Source organism: Physeter macrocephalus, chromosome 1 (assembly GCF_002837175.3).
Source record: "Physeter macrocephalus isolate SW-GA chromosome 1, ASM283717v5, whole genome shotgun sequence".
NCBI classification, from domain to species: domain Eukaryota; kingdom Metazoa; phylum Chordata; class Mammalia; order Artiodactyla; family Physeteridae; genus Physeter; species Physeter macrocephalus.
This window is the reverse complement of record NC_041214.2, coordinates 113,486,126-113,504,246: the sequence shown is the minus strand read 5'-3', so window position 1 is coordinate 113,504,246 and position 18,121 is coordinate 113,486,126. Positions and strand designations below refer to the sequence as shown.

Sequence of the window (18,121 nt, the reverse complement as noted above, 5' to 3'; positions counted from 1 at the left end):
CCCCCAGCCCCGCCCCCCATTCCCTGCATCTGTGCAGCGCTGTCCCCGCCTGAGCATCCCTCCCTCCTCGGAGCCCCTCCCCCTCGGCATCCGGGTGCAGTGGGTGAACCTTCCCCGTGGCCCAGGGCTGCGCTCGTTCCTCGCCACCTGTCCTCTGCCTCCACTCCTGGGGTCCTTGAGGATGGAGATGACACCCCCACGGGAGCGGTTCTGAACTAATCACTTGAGTTCATCAGGATTGGCTGGGACAAGCACGCAGCTCTCTGCTCACCTCCACGCTTTATCCGTCTTGTTCCACATCTTCAACGCCTTCCCTCTCTCTCTGTTCTCTCCAGCTGCTCCAATACTAACCATCCGCTAAGAACAAGCTCAATTCCCACCTCCTCCGTAAAGCCCTCCAGGACTACCCTCTGTTGATTCTTTTCCCTCTGAGATCCTAGAGCACGCTATACCAACCAGTTTTCAGGGGGAAATTCTTTGCCTCTCCTCCTGTGTGTTCATCTTTTCTCTCCAACTCGACTATAGCGTTCTTGAACGGAAATCAGTATTACCGAGTGACTGAATATACTTTTCACGAGTAAGAAAATCAACTTAGGATTTTTTAACTTTACAGTAATGCGAAAGCAATACGCATTCAGTAGAAACTACTTCGACTTTTGAATTTTGAGCTTTCCTCGGGCCCACCGTATGGGGAAAGACACTTCCTCCTGATGCTGGGTGGCAAAGCCCCAGCTCCCCACCAGCCACGCGACCACACCAGGAGACAGCGGATAGATGCAACCACCACGGACCCAGACAAGCACTCTGCTTGTCAGTACAGTAGTCAATAAATTACACGAGATGGTCAGCACTTTATTAAAAAATAGTCCTTGCATTAGATGATTTTGCCCAACTATAGGCTAACCTAGGTGTTCTGAGTGCACTGAATGTAGGTGAAGCTAAGCAGTGATGTTTGACACGTCAGGTGTATTAAATGCATTTTCAATTTATGATATTTTCAACTTACCATGGGTTTACTGGGACGTAACCCCATGGTAAGTTGAGGAAGATCTGTACAACAGAAGCAGCAGCCAAGGAACCAGTAGGAGAAATAATGGTTTTTATTTAAAGACAGTCACGGCATGGAAGCAACCTAAGTGTCCATCAACAGATGAATGGATAAAGAAGATGTGGCACATATATACAATGGAATATTACTCAGCCATAAAAAGAAATGAAACTGAGTTATTTGTAATGAGGTGGATAGACCTGGAGTCTGTCATACAGAGTGAAGTAAGTCAGAAGGAGAAAAACAAATACCGTATGCTAACACATATATATGGAATCTAAGAAAAAAAATGTCATGAAGAGATTAGTGGTAGGATGGGAATAAAACACAGACCTACTAGAGCATGGACTTGAGGACGTGGGGAGGGGGAAGGGTAAGCTGTGACGAAGTGAGAGAGTGGCAGGGACATATATGCACTACCAAATGTAAATTAGATAGCTAGTGGGAAGCTGCCGCATAGCACAGGGAGATCACCTCTGTGCTTTGTGACCATGAGAGGGGTGGGATAGGGAGGGTGGGAGGGAGGGAGACACAAGAGGGAAGAGATATGGGAACATATGTATATGTATAACTGATTCACTTTGTTGTAAAGGAGAAACTAACACACTATTGTAAAAAAAAAAAAAAAAAAGGGAATTACACAGAGAAATTTGCATTAAAGCTAAGGAAATAATTCTAGCACTATCCTAATCTGCAGTTACCAATTATGAAACCCGAAGCACATTTACCTTATTTCGTGGGAGTCATTGTGATGATGTAGAAATTCCATGGGCTTAGGCCTGGGATGGACTGGGTTTAAAGTGGAGATTCAAAGAATGGTTATCTACAAAGATTTTGGGATAAGTTTATCAATTAAAGGAAATAACACTTGTAAAAAATTTAACATATTATATTGCATATAATAAGTACATAATAATATTAGATATTAGATATCATACTGTTATTAATAAGTAAGGCAGCCAAAGATCATATTAATATTTTATTGGCATCACACATTATTATTTGTTCAAAATGCCTTTGAGTTTTTTTCTACAAACTATTGTACTAGGAGTGGTAGAAGAAGTAAAGATTATTGGATATGCTAAAAAAAAAAAAATTAAATACATGCTTAGGGAGAAATTAAAAACAGAAACATTTGATAATGAGGCAGTCTTTTATCTATGTTTGCTGCAAGCATCTTGGGCTTCAAAATGTCTCATTGGCTACTGAAACCTAATGTCACCAGAGTCCCAAAACAGATATATTTTGCCACAAATCGCAGATGCTTAGGAATCCTCCTCCTTGAGATTCAATTCATATTGTGTGCCTTGACACAGAGTTTTCTCTCTGCCACAACTCAGAAAAAGTCGGTGGTCTATATGGTTTTGCTTTCACGTTCACAGTTTCACCAGGTTTTTGGATCCTCAATTATCACATTAGTTGCATCCCTCTGTAATATATGCATTCAGGGAACCAAAATTCAGATCAATGTGGAAAGTTATTGAGAAGGGTGGATTAATCTAATTTTGTTGGTTTCAACTTTCCATTAAAACTTGTTTCCCATCATTATATAAACCAGTTTCCCTCTCTGTACTTTCCTTGCTCTCTCAGTAATAAGGGACATCTACTTTTCTCAAACAAATACTATGGCAATTTAATTGAAGAATAGATGTAAAACAAAACTTTCAGTTTATGGAAGAAATTTCCTTTCTTCCAGCAGAAGTTCTGTAATTAACCATACATCCTTTGGGAGGTCTTAACCTCTAATCTTCATTTTCCTCATCTGTCAGTTTAAGGCCAGGCTAATGTATTGTCCATTTATTGTCTATTCTGTACCAGGTTCTATGGAGAGCATTTACCATGTTACTATTTTATTTTGTATTCAAAATAACTCTATATAAAAGGAATTATAATCTGCATTTTGTAGATGAAGAAACAGATTTAGAAGGTTAAGTAATCTGCATAACATGTGGCTTGGCCAGTCAAAGATAGAACCTCAATCCAGACCCTCATTTCTTTAGTTCTAAAGCCCTAATTCTAATTGCTGTAATATGCTATCACCTAAATGAGCTCTGAGAGCCCTAAACTATTCCTTCAGGTTCTATGTTCTGAGCCATGGAACTATGTCATGTCATTGCAAGAGGCATTATTGGTAAATTATTATTCCTGGCTTTATATAGAATAAAAAATAGTATACCTCAATATTTTTAAACTACTTTTGTATTGTGAATGGTAGAGAAAAAAAGAACTATCAGGTAGCTTCATCTTCTTTTTCTTCCAAAAATATTCTACCTAAACAAATGTTTTTTTCTTTTTTTAAAGACTCCCTCAAATAGAGATGATACACAGCCTTCCTTAGAAGACCACCTATTGTTTAATATTGGGAAAAAGAGTTTTTCTCTGTCTGGTGTGGCTCCCTTCAATTCTAATTTATTGTCCGTACTTCAGAGTGAATTTGATTATTGTTTCTTATCCCTTTTTTCGGTGGGAAATAATAGGACAGGATGTGCTTAAGGGGAGATATAAAAATATTGTATTGACACACCACAAGGAATGTTAATTCCTTCTTGCAATCAGTGTTTTAAGGGGTGTCTGTACAGAGTAAAAATAGATGGACAGATGAAGAGTGCAAGTCTTATGTAAAAGGAAAGTATTCATCTTCTACTCTTCTTTTAAATAACAAAATTTCAATATCATCCGTGCCTAGGTTTTCTGGACTTGGAGAAATAACACTTAAGGAAGAGGGTGGAGAGGAAGGAAAGGTAGGTCCAACTGATAGTTAACTGATTTCATCAAGAATTATCTAATGTGCTTAATAAGAATTATCTTCTCCATATGTGCTGGCCTAGAAAATGAAAAATGTCTTGTCCATCAGTCTTTGAAGAACTGAATCATCATTTTCCTATCAGCTAAACACTCAGTGAAAGAAAGAAACATTTGAGAAGATAATACAGCAAATTTTTTAAAAGATAGAAATGAATGAGAATTTGTAGACCTTTTTTTTCACTTTGGCAAAGCTATTATAAATAGCATTTTTTTAGAGCATCTGGCTAAAACAAAACAAAGGTTTCCTGTCAGCATGGAAAAAGCAATTCCTGTCTAAAATTGTGTTATCTGTTTTTTAGTCCACTTAATTAAGAAAGCTGCTAAATGTCATGCTACATTTCATCAAATGCCCTTTATAAAACTGATTTCAATTTTTCATGGGTTCATCCAGTTTTTGTGTTCTCACTATTTAATCCTTTAGGATTTTTCTTAACGAGAGTCTTCATTTCTAAAAGTCAAAGATACACCATTCTTGCTATAATTACTTTTTGCACATCACAGTTAAAAATATACCAGAATATAAAAATCCACTGAAGATCAAGTCATCTACTAAAATATAATATGGTCTCACACATATCATTGACACTTACTTTTAAAGAGAAAAACTGAGATATGGAAACTGCTTGAGTTGAATTGAGTTATATTAAGTCTGACCCTCTAATTTTTCACATAGAAAACGTGAGTCTCGAACTTGAATGAAATGTAGATCGCAAAGTTAGTAGTGGAAAGCCGACATGAGCCTGCTTCACTACTACACTGTTCAAAAAATATTTAACTAGCTATTCTTTGCCAGGTGTAGTGTTAGGTTTCGATGATTCAAAAGTGAAAAAGACAGGGCGTTCAGTCTGAAGAATCTTATAATCCAATGGGAGAGTAAAGTAAATAAATTGATAAGTAAATTTTTGTGTAAAAAGTAACTTACACACTTAGTAGCTTAACAAATTTACATGTATTATCTCACAACTTCAGTGGGTCAGAAATTGAGTATTTTAGCTGGATCCTCTGCTTCAGGGTCTCTTACAAAGTTTCAATCAAGGCATCAGTCAGAGCTGAGGTCTTATCTGAAAGCTCAACTGGAGAAGGATATGTTTTCAAGCCCATGTGGTTGTTGGCAGGATTTAGTTCCTTGTGGTCTGTCAGACTGAGGTCCTCAGTGTCTTGCTGGCTTTTGTCTGAAGGCCATCCTCAATACCTTGCCATGTGGACCTCCCCAACATGGTTGCTTCTTTTTTTTTTTTTTTTTTTGTGGTATGCGGGCCTCCCTCTGCTGCGGCCTCTCCCGTTGCGGAGGACAGGCTCCGGAGCGCAGGCCCAGCGGCCATGGCTCACGGGCCCAGCAGCTCCGCGGCATGTGGGATCCTCCCAGACCGTGGCGCGAACCCGGTTCCCCTGCATCGGCAGGCGGACGCGCAACCACTGCGCCACCAGGGAAGCCCCATGGTTGCTTCTTTTATCAAAGTGTGTAAGTCAAAAAAGCAACAGTGAGAATCTGCTAACAGGATGGAGGCAGGGATAATTGGGGGCCATCTTAAAGTTTATCCACCATAGAATTTTATAGTAAAACATGACAAATGTTGTGAAAGAGAAAGGCACAGGGGCAGTGGGAGCACAGGAGATACGATCTAAAACAGACTAAGGAGGCTGGGCTATCATTTGAGTTGAATTTTAAAGGATGAGGAGTCATCAGATAGATGAAGAAGGAAAGATGGTCATTCCAGGCAGAAGTAGGGCCTACAAATGCATAGAGGCATTAAAAAGTACATTTTTCATGTCTTTGTAGGTAAGTTGGAATGGCACAATATTAAATAATTGGGAAGGTTGCTTTTTGCTTAGGATCAGCAAATCTTAGGGTTGAAGACTCCAGATGGAACAACTAAGGCTCAGATATATTAAGCCTAGCACATGGTAGATATTCAATAAATGTTGAACAAATTAATGAAATGTCTTTGTAGCACTAGAAATGAGCTTCCACTCTCATACCCCAAACAGTAACCACATAAGTCAACCTCCATATCTTTAAGAAAAATAGGAAAGATAAAATTAGAAGTGCTGGGAGATAGATAGAAAAAAAGTATGTTTTATAGTAAAAAGAATTCTAGAGACAGCCAGAACCTACTAGAAAAGAAACAGAAAGTTAGATTTCAATTCTAATTTCTATTCATAGAAGTGAAAATAAAAGGGGAATTGCTATGGTGTGATACCAGCCAGCTCTTTGGGGAAACAAACAAACAAACAAACAAAAAAGCTTTACAGACATATAGGTAATAATGAAATTTTTGCAGCTAATTCTTTCACTTCATTCCAAAGGAAAAAAAGTTTTCCAGAGTCTTTTTCTTGAACTTACCAAACTGCTATACAATTTCTGACTCAAAAACAATACACCACCTCTAGGATCCAAAAAAGAGATGGCTTATATTTCACATATTTATATCAGGCTTAGCATTTTTTTCCTCGGTCTGAAATATACACATGTTTTATATTTCAGCTGAAGAGGTTATTTTCCAAATGAGGTTTTTAAAAAGCCAAGGTACTACCACTCTGACATTAGCAGTAGTTACCTAAAAATATATATATTTTTAAGTCATAACCATTTTAGGAAGGTTTTGAACCAAAGAGGAATTTGAGTAATAATCGTCATATATCTTGTTGCATGTCAGGTATGATTGCCTGAAATGCGTTGAATGGAACTACACATTTACGATTCTTTCATTCATATAAAGTTAGCCTAATGTTAGTCAAATTTAGTCATCCTGTTGTCCCATGCTTATGGGTAAACCCACCTGGAACCAGCTTTTGGAGAGAAAGCAAGGGACTGTTAAATCTATCAGTGAAGAAGATACCCTCTTTTCAATGCCTCTGGAGTTGCTGGATTGTTTGCCTCTTTACTTCTCAGTGTGGCACACCCAGTCTCTCCTGGTGTGTGTGTGTGTGTGTGTCTGTGTGTCTGTGTCTGTGTGTCTGAGTCTGTGTGACTGGTGGGGAGGGAGTGTTTAAAACGTGTAATTCCTTTTTATCAATTCTCTACAAATCTGCAACCAAAATCCTTGAGGAAAAACATTTTAAAGAATATGGAGCATGTATTAATATATTTAAAATAGATAACCAACAAGGACCTACTGCATAGCACAAGGAACTCTGCTCAATACTGTGTAATAACCTAAATGGGAAAAGAATTTGGAAAAGAATAGATACATGTATATGTATAACTGAATCACTTCGCTGAACCCCTGAAACTAACAGAACATTGTTAATCAACTATACTCCAATATAAAATAAAAAACTAAAAAAAAGAAAAATGAAAAAATAAAAAAGAATATGGAGGATGAATCGGGGGAGGGAAGATGATTTTAAAGGAATAGGAGTAAAATTATTTTTTAAATATGAAAAAGTAAAGGTAATAATTAAGATGTATGTGATATCAAAACCTTCTTTGAGAGTATTATAGAAAAGACAATTCTTCAGATGCTTTACAGCTCAGAAACATTTTTTAATTTCTTTGATGAGAGGATGTTTTAAAGTAGAAAAGTTAAAACTTGATTATGTACACCAAGTTTTAAGAGGAGTAAGTACTCAATTATCTAGACCATCTCTCCCAAATCTGCTACAAAAGTAAAAAGCAGGACTTTGGGAACTTCGGCTATTCATTTGATTGTCTTCTCTATAGAACATCCTAATTGAATTATATGGAGTTATCCACTTTAGAGCCTGAGATCTTTTAAAGAGAAAAGACACAAGTAATCTGGAACTGTTGATACCTGAAGGGCTCCACAGAGGCAGTCAGAAAACTAATCCATAGGGAGTCTCCACAGCTCAGAGCAGGAAAAATTAATTAAACTTCCACATTTCCAGAAGAGCTATTGAAAAGAAAGGTAGAAAACCTATTCTCTATTTCAATATTTAAATTTCTTTTTTTTTAATTGAAGCATAGTTGATTTACAATGTTGTGTTCATTGCAGGTGTACAGCAAAGTGACTAAGTTATACATATATATATTCTTTTTCGTATTCTTTTCCATTATGGCTTATTACAGGATATTAATGTAGTTCCCTGTGCTATACAGTACGACCTTGTTGTTCATCTATTTTATATATAGTAGTTTGTATCTGCTAACCCCAAACTCTTAATTTATCCCCCCCACTCCTTCTCCCCTTTGGTAACCATAAATTTTTTTTCTTTGTCTGTGAGTCTGTTTCTGTTTCGTAAATAAGTTCATTTGTGTCATAGTTTAGATTCCACACGTAAGTATTATCATATGGTATTTGTCTTTCTCTTTCTGACTTACTTCACTTCATATGATAATCTCTAGGTCCATCCATGTTACTGCAAATGGCGTTATTTCATTCTTTCTTATGGCTGAATAGTATTCCATTGTATATACATACCACATCTTCTTTATCCATTCATCTGTCAATGGACATTTAGGTTGCTTCCAGATCTTGGCTATTGTAAATAGTGCTGCGATGAACATAGGGGTGCATGTATCTTTTCAAATTAGAGTTTTCTCTTGGTATATGCCCAGGAGTGGGATTGCTGGATCATATGGCAAGTGTATTTTTAGTTTTTTAAGGACGCTCCATACTGTTTTCCTCAGTGGCTGTACCAATTTACATTCCCACCAACAGTGTAGGAGGGTTCCCTTTTCTCCACACCCTCTCCAGCATATGTTCTTTGTAGACTTTTTAATGATGGCCTTTCTGACCAGTGTGAGGTGGTACCTCATTGTAGTTTTGATTTTCATTTTTCTAATAATTAGCTTCAATATCTAAATTTCTTATATGTAGGTGACATTGCTTCTTCTTTTATATTAAAAATAACTATTACTTTGATTTATAGGGAAGATTTTTATACTTCCATTAGATGTATATTGGAACTACTCTTTCCTATCTTTCATGTTTTCTTAACTTCTCTGATATTTTCCATCTCTTTATCTCTCTGGTCTTCATTCTGAGTGCTTTCCTTATGCCTTCAGTTTATCTAGGTTTTGTTTAACCCATCTCTTGGGTTAGACTCTACTTGTGTTTCTGCACTACTTGGGTTATTCAAACTCAGGTCCCACAAGAAGCCTGGATTTGGACTTCCAATTTCCACCATGGCCAGGGAAGATGATCGGTTTCCAAGCCATATCCCCATGCTATATCCCAAGCCTGCCCCTGGACTTCTACCTCCTTGTATGAATTAGACAGGCTATTCCCAAATATATTTCCCCATTGTACAAAGTGCTTTAGACATTAGCTTCTAAAGCATATATCCATGCTAATACCCTTGGCCCGCATGGCATCAACCACCACTCATTACAATGATTTAAGTTCCCTCTATTTCCTGCTACTTAAAAGATTTCCCTTTCTGGCTTTTGAACTTAGCTTTGTAGCTAATATTTTTAAATTTATATTATAGCTGGCATTACTACATATTTCGAGTTAGAAGATATGCTTCCTCCATCTGCTTAGTCAGCCAACCTTCCCAGAAATCAATTTTGATGCTGAAATAAATAAATTGGGGGATTTTTGTAGCTAGATATCTTATTAAGGTAGTGCTTTACAAGTAAGAAACAGATTCACTTCTTTGAATTATCAAACTTTCACTTCTGTTGACGCTTCCATTTCTGGTGGACTTTTTTTTCTTTTAACATTTAAGAAACCCTTTGTAGTGAAAAATGGTACAAAGTCATAAGTCCATCAAAATTACTACATGTGGTTATTTAATGGGCAACACATAGTTTAGTATCACATACTATGACACCAAAAATTGAGGGAGAAGGGCTTGGTGGCCCTCCTTGATTAAAGAGTAAAATTCCTTGAATTTTCTAGTGAAAAAAATGGCTGAGTGAATTTTCAGATTCAGATATTAGAGATACCCTCGTTGCCTTCAAAATCTATTATGAGACTACCACCACCCATGAATTTGCCTAAATCATTTTATATTTCTTTATAACAGTTTTAAAAACAATTTTTTGCCTTTGGTATAAATAACTTGAGTTTATTTTTCATTAAATTAAACAGTTTCTCTATTATTTGTCCTTAAAATTTACATGAAAGTAAATTTTATACAACACTACTTGAGGAGAAACATTTTTTTTTGTTTTTCATTATAATTTTATTTTCCTGCCTTTGTTTCACTCCTATTCTGATTCTGAGACAACTGTTGATTTTCAGGTATTTCTTTTAAAATCTTTTATGTTCAATTTTAAAGAAGTAGCAGAGCATAGGTGTTGAGATTCCCAGTCAGATTGGTTGAGTTTGAATCCAGCCTCCACCACTAACTACTAAGTGTGCAACTCTGGGCAAGCTTTTTAACCTCTGTGTACCTCACCTTCCACGTCTGGACAATAGGGATGATGATGATGATGATGATGATGATGATAGTGCCTACCACATAGGGTGTTATAAAGACTAAATGAATTAATATAGAGAGAGCATTTAGAACAGCCCTCGATGTATGTTAATTATTATTGTTATATTTCAAATTTCCATGAGGCTTTTTGCACAGGCATCTCTAAGAGAGTGTATCTAACCATAACCTAGCCTAATGATTTCATAGTTTTATGGAAAAGTCTCAAGGCACAATATCTTGAAGCACAGTAAAAAAATCTATCCTTAATTCTATCTCTTTTCATGATCACTTGCTTTTTTTCATGAATGGATGCTTTAAAGGTAATGAACCCACATAACCCTTCCTTTTTTCTATCAAAACCCTTTGTTGAGACTGTTGACAGGAAATCCCTTGGGAATGGAGGGAGTTGAGGCAAAAGAAGAACACTTCAGTTTAGTGGCCAGAAGGGGCCCTCACACTCCCCTGCTGGTGCTGTGAGCCAAGATAAACAGGCTTGGCAAGGGGTGCCTTACTCACTCCACCCTGTCAACTTGGAGGTGAAGGTTTTCAACTGTGGTATTGCTACTCCACCCAGCTTCTGTTCCATTTTTAATGTACCTTTGTGATAAAATGTACTGTATCCTTTAAAAAAGTCTTGAAGGTGTGGCTGACAAGAAGGAAAGCAATATCCTGCCAATGCCTCAGACTTGAAAGGCCCTCCAGCCCTAGCTCATGGACCACCCTCTCTATTCTGGCTTGTACAGCACAGGCTCCACATTTTGTTCAGTAAAAGCAACAACATCCACATACCTCACCACCTGGGAAAATGCCATAAATTGTCCCTAGTCATGTGTGCCCTGGCAAACACCCAGGTAAATGACTGAGCTCACACTGGCCAGTCACAGAAAGAATATTAGCGTACCTTGCTTCCCTCAACAAATGTGTTGCTGAAACTGCATGAAAACCAAGTGTTTGCAAGTTAAATCACTTCTTGAATTCACTGGGAATTTGCTGCTTAATAAATGCTCAGCGGGTTACTTACTGAATAATAAAAGTCCTTTGTAAAGTAATAATGACCCTTTAGTTTACCTGTTTTCACATTTTGAATTTTGGAATCTGGTTTTCCTTAAAGCAAGACACATCTGTAGCATTAGTTTCTCTACTATAGGTGTCACTTAATCTTTGAGGGCTCATTTGTTTTTTTTTTTTAGGGGAATGTTAGGGCACCAGACTCAATGACCTCTACAGTCCCTGCCAGCTCGAAATTCACTTTCTTACAAAGGCAGTCTAGGAATAATTAGAGAAATGTCTTTTTGTTTGGTTATTCTTTCTGATTTTATCATTCCATTCACAGTCTAAGGAAGAGTGTGCTTCCACCATCAGTTTCTGGAACAGTTCCATTTGATGCTTCACAATGGCATAGAGAGCTATAGCCATGGTCAACTGACATTTTGAAGTTCCTCAGAGATCTCTTTCCATTGCTACCTTTCCTGCTTTAGTTTTGGCCCAGAGAAAAAGTATCAAAGATCAGAACTGCTTCCATCAGCTTCATAGGCTAAGTCCTTCTTTCTGGATGTTCCCTGGAGCATAAGGCACTACATACAATATTTCATTATTTGCTATAAGCATCAATGATACACAAAGGGAAAATCATGTTAACTCCACTTCATATCCTGGAAAAGAGTACTACAAGATACTTAGGTTACTCACCCAAGTCACCCAGTCAGTAACTAATGAAGCTAAACATGCTTAATTTTGTGACAGAATTACTAGTCTATGCTGCTTGAAGTTGAAATAACTGACATCAGAAATATTTTAGTTGAAAACTTTCCTTATCATCCCCACTGAACATCACACTTTTCATTTAGGGAATCTATGCATTTACCAACACATCCCTGGAATAATCTCAAGAACAAAAGGCAACTGAAAGGTGATATTTATGAGCTATTGGCATGCCTCAGGTTATACAAGCCACAAGTCTCCAAAAACAAGTATAACTAGCATTTGATTCCCCATGTGGCTGAAGAAGTACTTTCATATTAATGTAAACATTTGATGTCACAGAGATAAAAAAGTGTGCGATTCATGTCAGTATTATTTCACCTCATTTAATTACGTAAATTTTTGTGATAATAGGAAATGGCTTGGCAAACTTCAAGAACTGATCATTGTATTTGGCATTATTACTGGTTGTAGAAATAGCATTGTAAACTATCAGCTAACATTTAAAAGATTATTAAAAGATATTATGAAACACTTTATGCCAGTAAATATGACTATTTATATGAAATTATTACCAGACTGACACCAAAAAAATAGAAAACCTGAATTGTCTGATATTATGAAAGAAATTAAACCTATTTTTATAAACCTTCCCACAAAGAAAACTCTACTTTCCAGATAGTTTCACCAGTGAATTATCTCAGAATTTAAAGAATAAATAACATTAATCTAAAACAAATACTTCCAGACAGTAGAAAAAAGGGACAAGAGACACTTTTCTATTATTTAACAGCCCAGCAGAACCTTACAAGGAATTACAAAAAAAAAATAGACACATAGATGCAAAAATCATAAACAACCTTAGCATGACCAAGTGGACTTTTTTCAGGAATGCAAGGATGGTTTATGATTCAAAAATCAATCAATGAATTCACCACATTTACAGAAAAAAAGAAAATCACATAATAAATGTAATAGTTTCAAAAAGCATTTGATAAAATTCAACACCCATTGATAATAAAAATACTTAGCAAACCAAGGGGACTTTTTAAATCTGATAGTGTACTTACAGAAGTCCTACAACAAACATTTTCCTTACTTGTGACTTTTGGAACAAGGCAAGGATGCCCACTATCACCATTTTTGTTCTAATTATACTGGAGGTCCCAGTCAATGCACAAGACAAGAAACAGAAATAAAAGGCATAAGAATAGGAAAGGGAAAAATATAATTTTTGTTATTCATTATTAGAATTAATAAATGCATATATCAAGCCCGTTGGATACAAGGTCCAATATCCAAAAAGCAATTAACTTCTATATGTAAACATTAAACAAATAGAAAATGAAACTTTTAAAAAGACATCATTTACAATAGCATTTAAAACATTAGCTTATCAAGTATGTGCAAAGGAATTTAGAGAATAGACATCAAGAAATTACTGTTTTAAGAGTAATAATCTGATGGGACAAGTGCTAAAAAAATAGATCCAAAATCCATGTAAATATAGCTAAATTGATAGTAATGTTCTAAAACCAATCCTCAAATCTTTCTTCCTCTTTCTCTCTTTTGTTAGCTGCTACATTTCTTAAAAGCAGGATATCACAGCTATTTGAATATTCACCAGTGATTCCCTGATAACATCAGAAAATAAAAATGGACTTTAGGAAAATTTCCATTGAAACCACTGGTTTTAAATTGGTTTTATGTTTTAGAGCGAGAGTACCAAAAGGAAATAAATTAATACATGATGGTCAAAGGTCTTTCTGGCTGTCTTAAAAGCATGTAATCAGATAGCTTCCTCATGCAGAACATCTTATATCACATGAAAATATACAAGGAGTCTAAAGAAGCAGTTTTGAATAGAGGATTTCTGAATACCACCTCAGGCAAGGTCTAGAGAACTCAATATTATGTGATTTTTTGATAAATTTTCTAGACAATATGGCCGACTACAAGTCTTCCTTTGTACTTTTCTGTACAGTTCCTCACTCAGAACAGATCTAGCTGTCTATGGGAAGGTTCTTCAGGACAAAGAGCTAAGATTTGGCCACTTACACACAGACCAAAAGTGAATTACCCAGGGTGTTTTAGCAGAGGGACTTGAACTTAAGGACAGGGGAAAATCTGCACAGGTTGCCAATGGTTTGTCAGAGTTGTGAGAAAAGAAATGGGAAATTAAAAAAAAAAAATTCTTATTGGCATAATTTACATTGGACAACACGAGCACATTCCAGGCAATCTACTTCACAGACATGATCTCATTGGTCTCCCCAACATCCTTACAAGGAAATGAGGGGGACAAGTGTGGCTCCACCCTTCAGGCCAAAAGCCCCATTGCTCACTCCCACTTGTGGGTAGGAGTGGGTGGAACACCTTTATACCGGGGAACAAATTACTACCTTCCTGGCTTCCCCACACATGTGGGTGAAAAAGTTTGCCTTTCTCTCCTTGAGGCCATACAATTCCCAAAACAATTTGTCTGAAATGTTGGGAACTGAGTCACTGGCCAGTGATATTCTCAAACAACTGCTGGGTTGTTGCTCAACCATTGTTTTGCTATTATGACTTGGACTCGATACATCATGTAACATAAGTGCCTGTAATGAAATTTTTCTTATTGGCCTAGAGGAGACTTTTAAGAAAGGGAAGACAATGGTAAATACGGAAGAGGAGTCATTTTACACTTTTGCAATAGAAGGATATGTTACCAGCACTACGCTCATCTAGAATATAAGATTTGAGAACAGGTAAAGTCAGAACATTGAGTATCCAGAAGTTCTCTCATATAGTAAACTAGATATCCATTGTTCTGGGTGTTTGTTGTTGTTGTTGTTGCAACTAGATTGCCTCTCAAGACTATTTTCACTCCTCCCTTTGTGTGCTTAAAAATAACGTGGCATGGCCTTCCCTGGTGGTGCAGTGGCTAAGAATGTGACTGCCAATGCAGGGGACACGGGTTTGAGCCCTAGTCCGGGAAGATCCCACATGCCGCAGAGCAAATAAGTCCGTGTGCCACAACTAATGAGCCTGCGCTCTAGAGCCCGCGAGCCACAACTACTGAAGCCCGTGTGCTGCAACTACTGAAGCCAGTGCGCCTAGAGCCTGTGCTCCACAACAAGAGAAGCCACCGCAATGAGAAGCCTGCGCACCACAACGAAGAGTAGCCCCTGCTCGCTGCAACTAGAGAAAGACTGTGCGCAGCTACGAAGACCCAACGCAGCCAAAAAGTAAATAAATAAAATAAATCTATATATTAAAAAAAAAGTGGCAGAACTGTTCAAATTCTCCATCAGAACAGTTACTAGTAATTATAATTTTGAGGAGAACTCATTGGGAAAGAGAACATTTTAATAACAAAAATCCACTGGAGAGTGTTTTTCACATTAGGAAACACAGGATAATTTATTCAAAAACCAGCTCCTTAGGACTCACTTGAGTGTCCTATACTTAAAGATATGTTTAGATTTTTCTTTCTCCCACTACAAATAAAGTGTTCCAAATACTGAGGGATGAAAAGCACAGGAAATCATTCTCCATATAAATGTTGACACACAAACTCACTCTAACCACATATGGATATCTCTTACGGATATAGAACTCAGCAGCTTCTAGCAGTCATCTGAGATGAGCACCATATGTGACATAATAATGCATTATTTCACTAAAGCTTTCAGAGCTTAAGAAAATAGCCTGAGGAATAAGACTGCTCCTTTCTGAGCCAAGGTTGCAATCTTCTAAGTCTAAAACGTGCTTAAAAACAGACATTAGGTAACTGTAAAAGCCAAGGGAGATCAGTTTAAGAATATGAAATAATATTACTACCAACTGCCCTTTTCTGTGTTCAATCCAGATAGAAGCTGCACATATAGGAAGTGACATTTGTATAATAACAAAGAAAAGGAGAATGAGAGAGCAACCTTCCCACCTATATTCTTTGTAGGATTTTATTACTATCTGCTCTTTATAACCCCAGAAAATGGGAAAATTATATTTGTTCAAAACATTACGGAAAGTCTTCCTCTGTCTTTCTATGACATAGTTTCAGGTCATTATTAGGCAATTTCATTTCATATATCAATAGTAGCCTATTTGTTTATTGAAATCAACATAAAAGGCAGCTCTTGATATCAAATAAAAAGGCTTGAAGTCAGAATACTTCACTCCCACTAACTTGGTGTATGGTCACGAGACATGAGATAAATTATCTCAACAGGTCTTTCCAGAATTATTCTATTCTTTTTGCAAATTGGTTTATATTTGTAGAAAAGGTTCAGTCTGTTTCTGGCATGGCAATGGCCAAGTCAGAATCTCTATTTGACACAGTAAGAAAAATAGGCCAACGCATTACACATTTACAAGATGAATTACTGTGGATAAAATATACATAAACATGGATTGGGGTGTATTTTTAATATCCAGGGAAATTTTCATCCCTGAGTTATTTCATTAGCAACTGTTTCATCACATATCCCTGGCTGAGAGTTTCCAGTAACTCTAGGTCAGCAACTGTAGACTCTATTTTCAAAGAAAAATCTCTTATATTTTCCATCTGCAAAATTTTTACACCAATGGCCTTGTTCCTTAAGGGTCCAAAGAAGACTGAAATATTAGATGGAGGAAAAAAAAAAGATTTATGTAGAAAGACTTTCTGACTGGGGGGTGTATTTAGTCTAGAAACAAAAACTCTAAGGTGTGGCTGGCTTAATAAAAGTCATCAAGAATATGAAAGACCAGCTGCTCTGAATTTCCTCAGAGACTAGAACCCAAGGAAATGGCCTTCAATTACAGCAGAAAGTGGCGCTTTGGGTTAGATGCAAAGAAGAATTTCCTGGTTGGGTCTCTGAAACAAGTCACTAAGGGAGACTGTCACTGCCTCTCAAGGATATTTTGACCCTTGAGACAGATATTAGCCCATGTGTATGAAGGGCTTCTATATGCAGGCTCCACACTAAGCACGTTATGTTGGTTATCTCCTTTCATCAGTACGGCAGCTCTATGAGAGAAACATTATTGTTCTCATTTCATCGATGGGAAGACTACCGTTTGTTAAGTAGCTAGCAAGCAGAGGAGCTGGGATTTGAACCCAAAGAGCTGGACTCCAGAGCCAGCTCTTTTCACCATTAGCATTGATGCAGTGGCTATGCAACAAGAAAGGGAAGCTATTGGATTTGACCTCCAAGTGTAGGAAGACCCTTAATACAAAGAAATATAATCTGATATTCTCCATCTCCATCCACTCTGAAATCATTGGAAAAGGTTTAAGTGGCTTAGAGTTGTGTAGAGGCCACAGAACGTATAAGAACTTATCAGCTTTGTGATTTCAGGCATGCCACTTAACCTCTCTGATGCTGTTTCCTCTTTCACTTATTTAACACTATTCATTGAGCACCTATTACACCAGAAATTCAATGGTGAATAAAATCTCGAAAATGAGAAAAATACTAACTACCTCCTGCTGGCCGTGGTTACCACTCAGTCAGCACCAGTTCCCCTCCCACTCTCCCTTCTACCAGGGACTCAGGCTACAGAGGAAGAACTTTCTGACGTTAAGTTTTGTGAAATACGCTTCTAAGTGCAGAAAGAAAGGAGAATTGTTATCTTCTGAATGAAGGATGAATTTTCCAGAAAAAGTCCAGAGAGAAAAAGTACTAGCTTTTTAAATTATTTGTTTTCTCCTTTGTACTTTCATAGAACTTTTCATACCTCTATTATACTGCTTATCATATTTTAATTATTCTTTCACGTGTCTTTCTCCCCAATGAGACTCTGGATTCTAGAAGACAAAGTTTATCCGTTGCTCCTCTCCATATTTACCAAAATCATACTAAGCCCTGAGCCTAGCATATTGTAGGCTATCATAAAATATTTGTTAAATAAATAAATATTCCTGGTCGGAAAAAGGAGAATAAAATCATAGGAGAGAAAATATAAATTTAACCTTACTTCATATACTAAGATTGATAGACCATTCATTGAAAACGGAAATTCTTTTTTGCTTTATTTAGATGTGGGAAGAGCTATTAGTAGGCACAATACATAAGCGTCTTTCATAACTGTTTAAAACCTCCAGGGCTTCCCTGGTGGCGCAGTGGTTGAGAGTCCGCCTGCCAATGCAGGGGACATGGGTTCGTGCCCCAGTCTGGGAGGATCCCACATGCCGCAGAGCGGCTGGGCCCGTGAGCCATGGCCACTGAGCCTGCGCGTCCGGAGCCTGTGCTCCGCAACGGGAGAGGC

At 37.3% G+C, this 18,121-nt stretch overlaps 1 protein-coding gene across 2 annotated transcripts in view; it reads left to right on the top strand.

Moving 5' to 3' along the window:
• Positions 1–18,121, top strand: part of COL8A1 (collagen type VIII alpha 1 chain) — a 159,686-nt gene that overhangs the window by 34,771 nt on the left and 106,794 nt on the right. The window contains exon 2 of one of the 2 annotated variants that reach the window (XM_028494043.2): positions 3,735–3,789. The exons of the other annotated variant lie outside the window; for it this stretch is intronic. The gene's annotated coding sequence lies outside the window, so the exon portion shown is untranslated. The remainder of the gene's footprint in view (positions 1–3,734; positions 3,790–18,121) is intronic. 2 annotated transcript variants of the gene reach the window in all.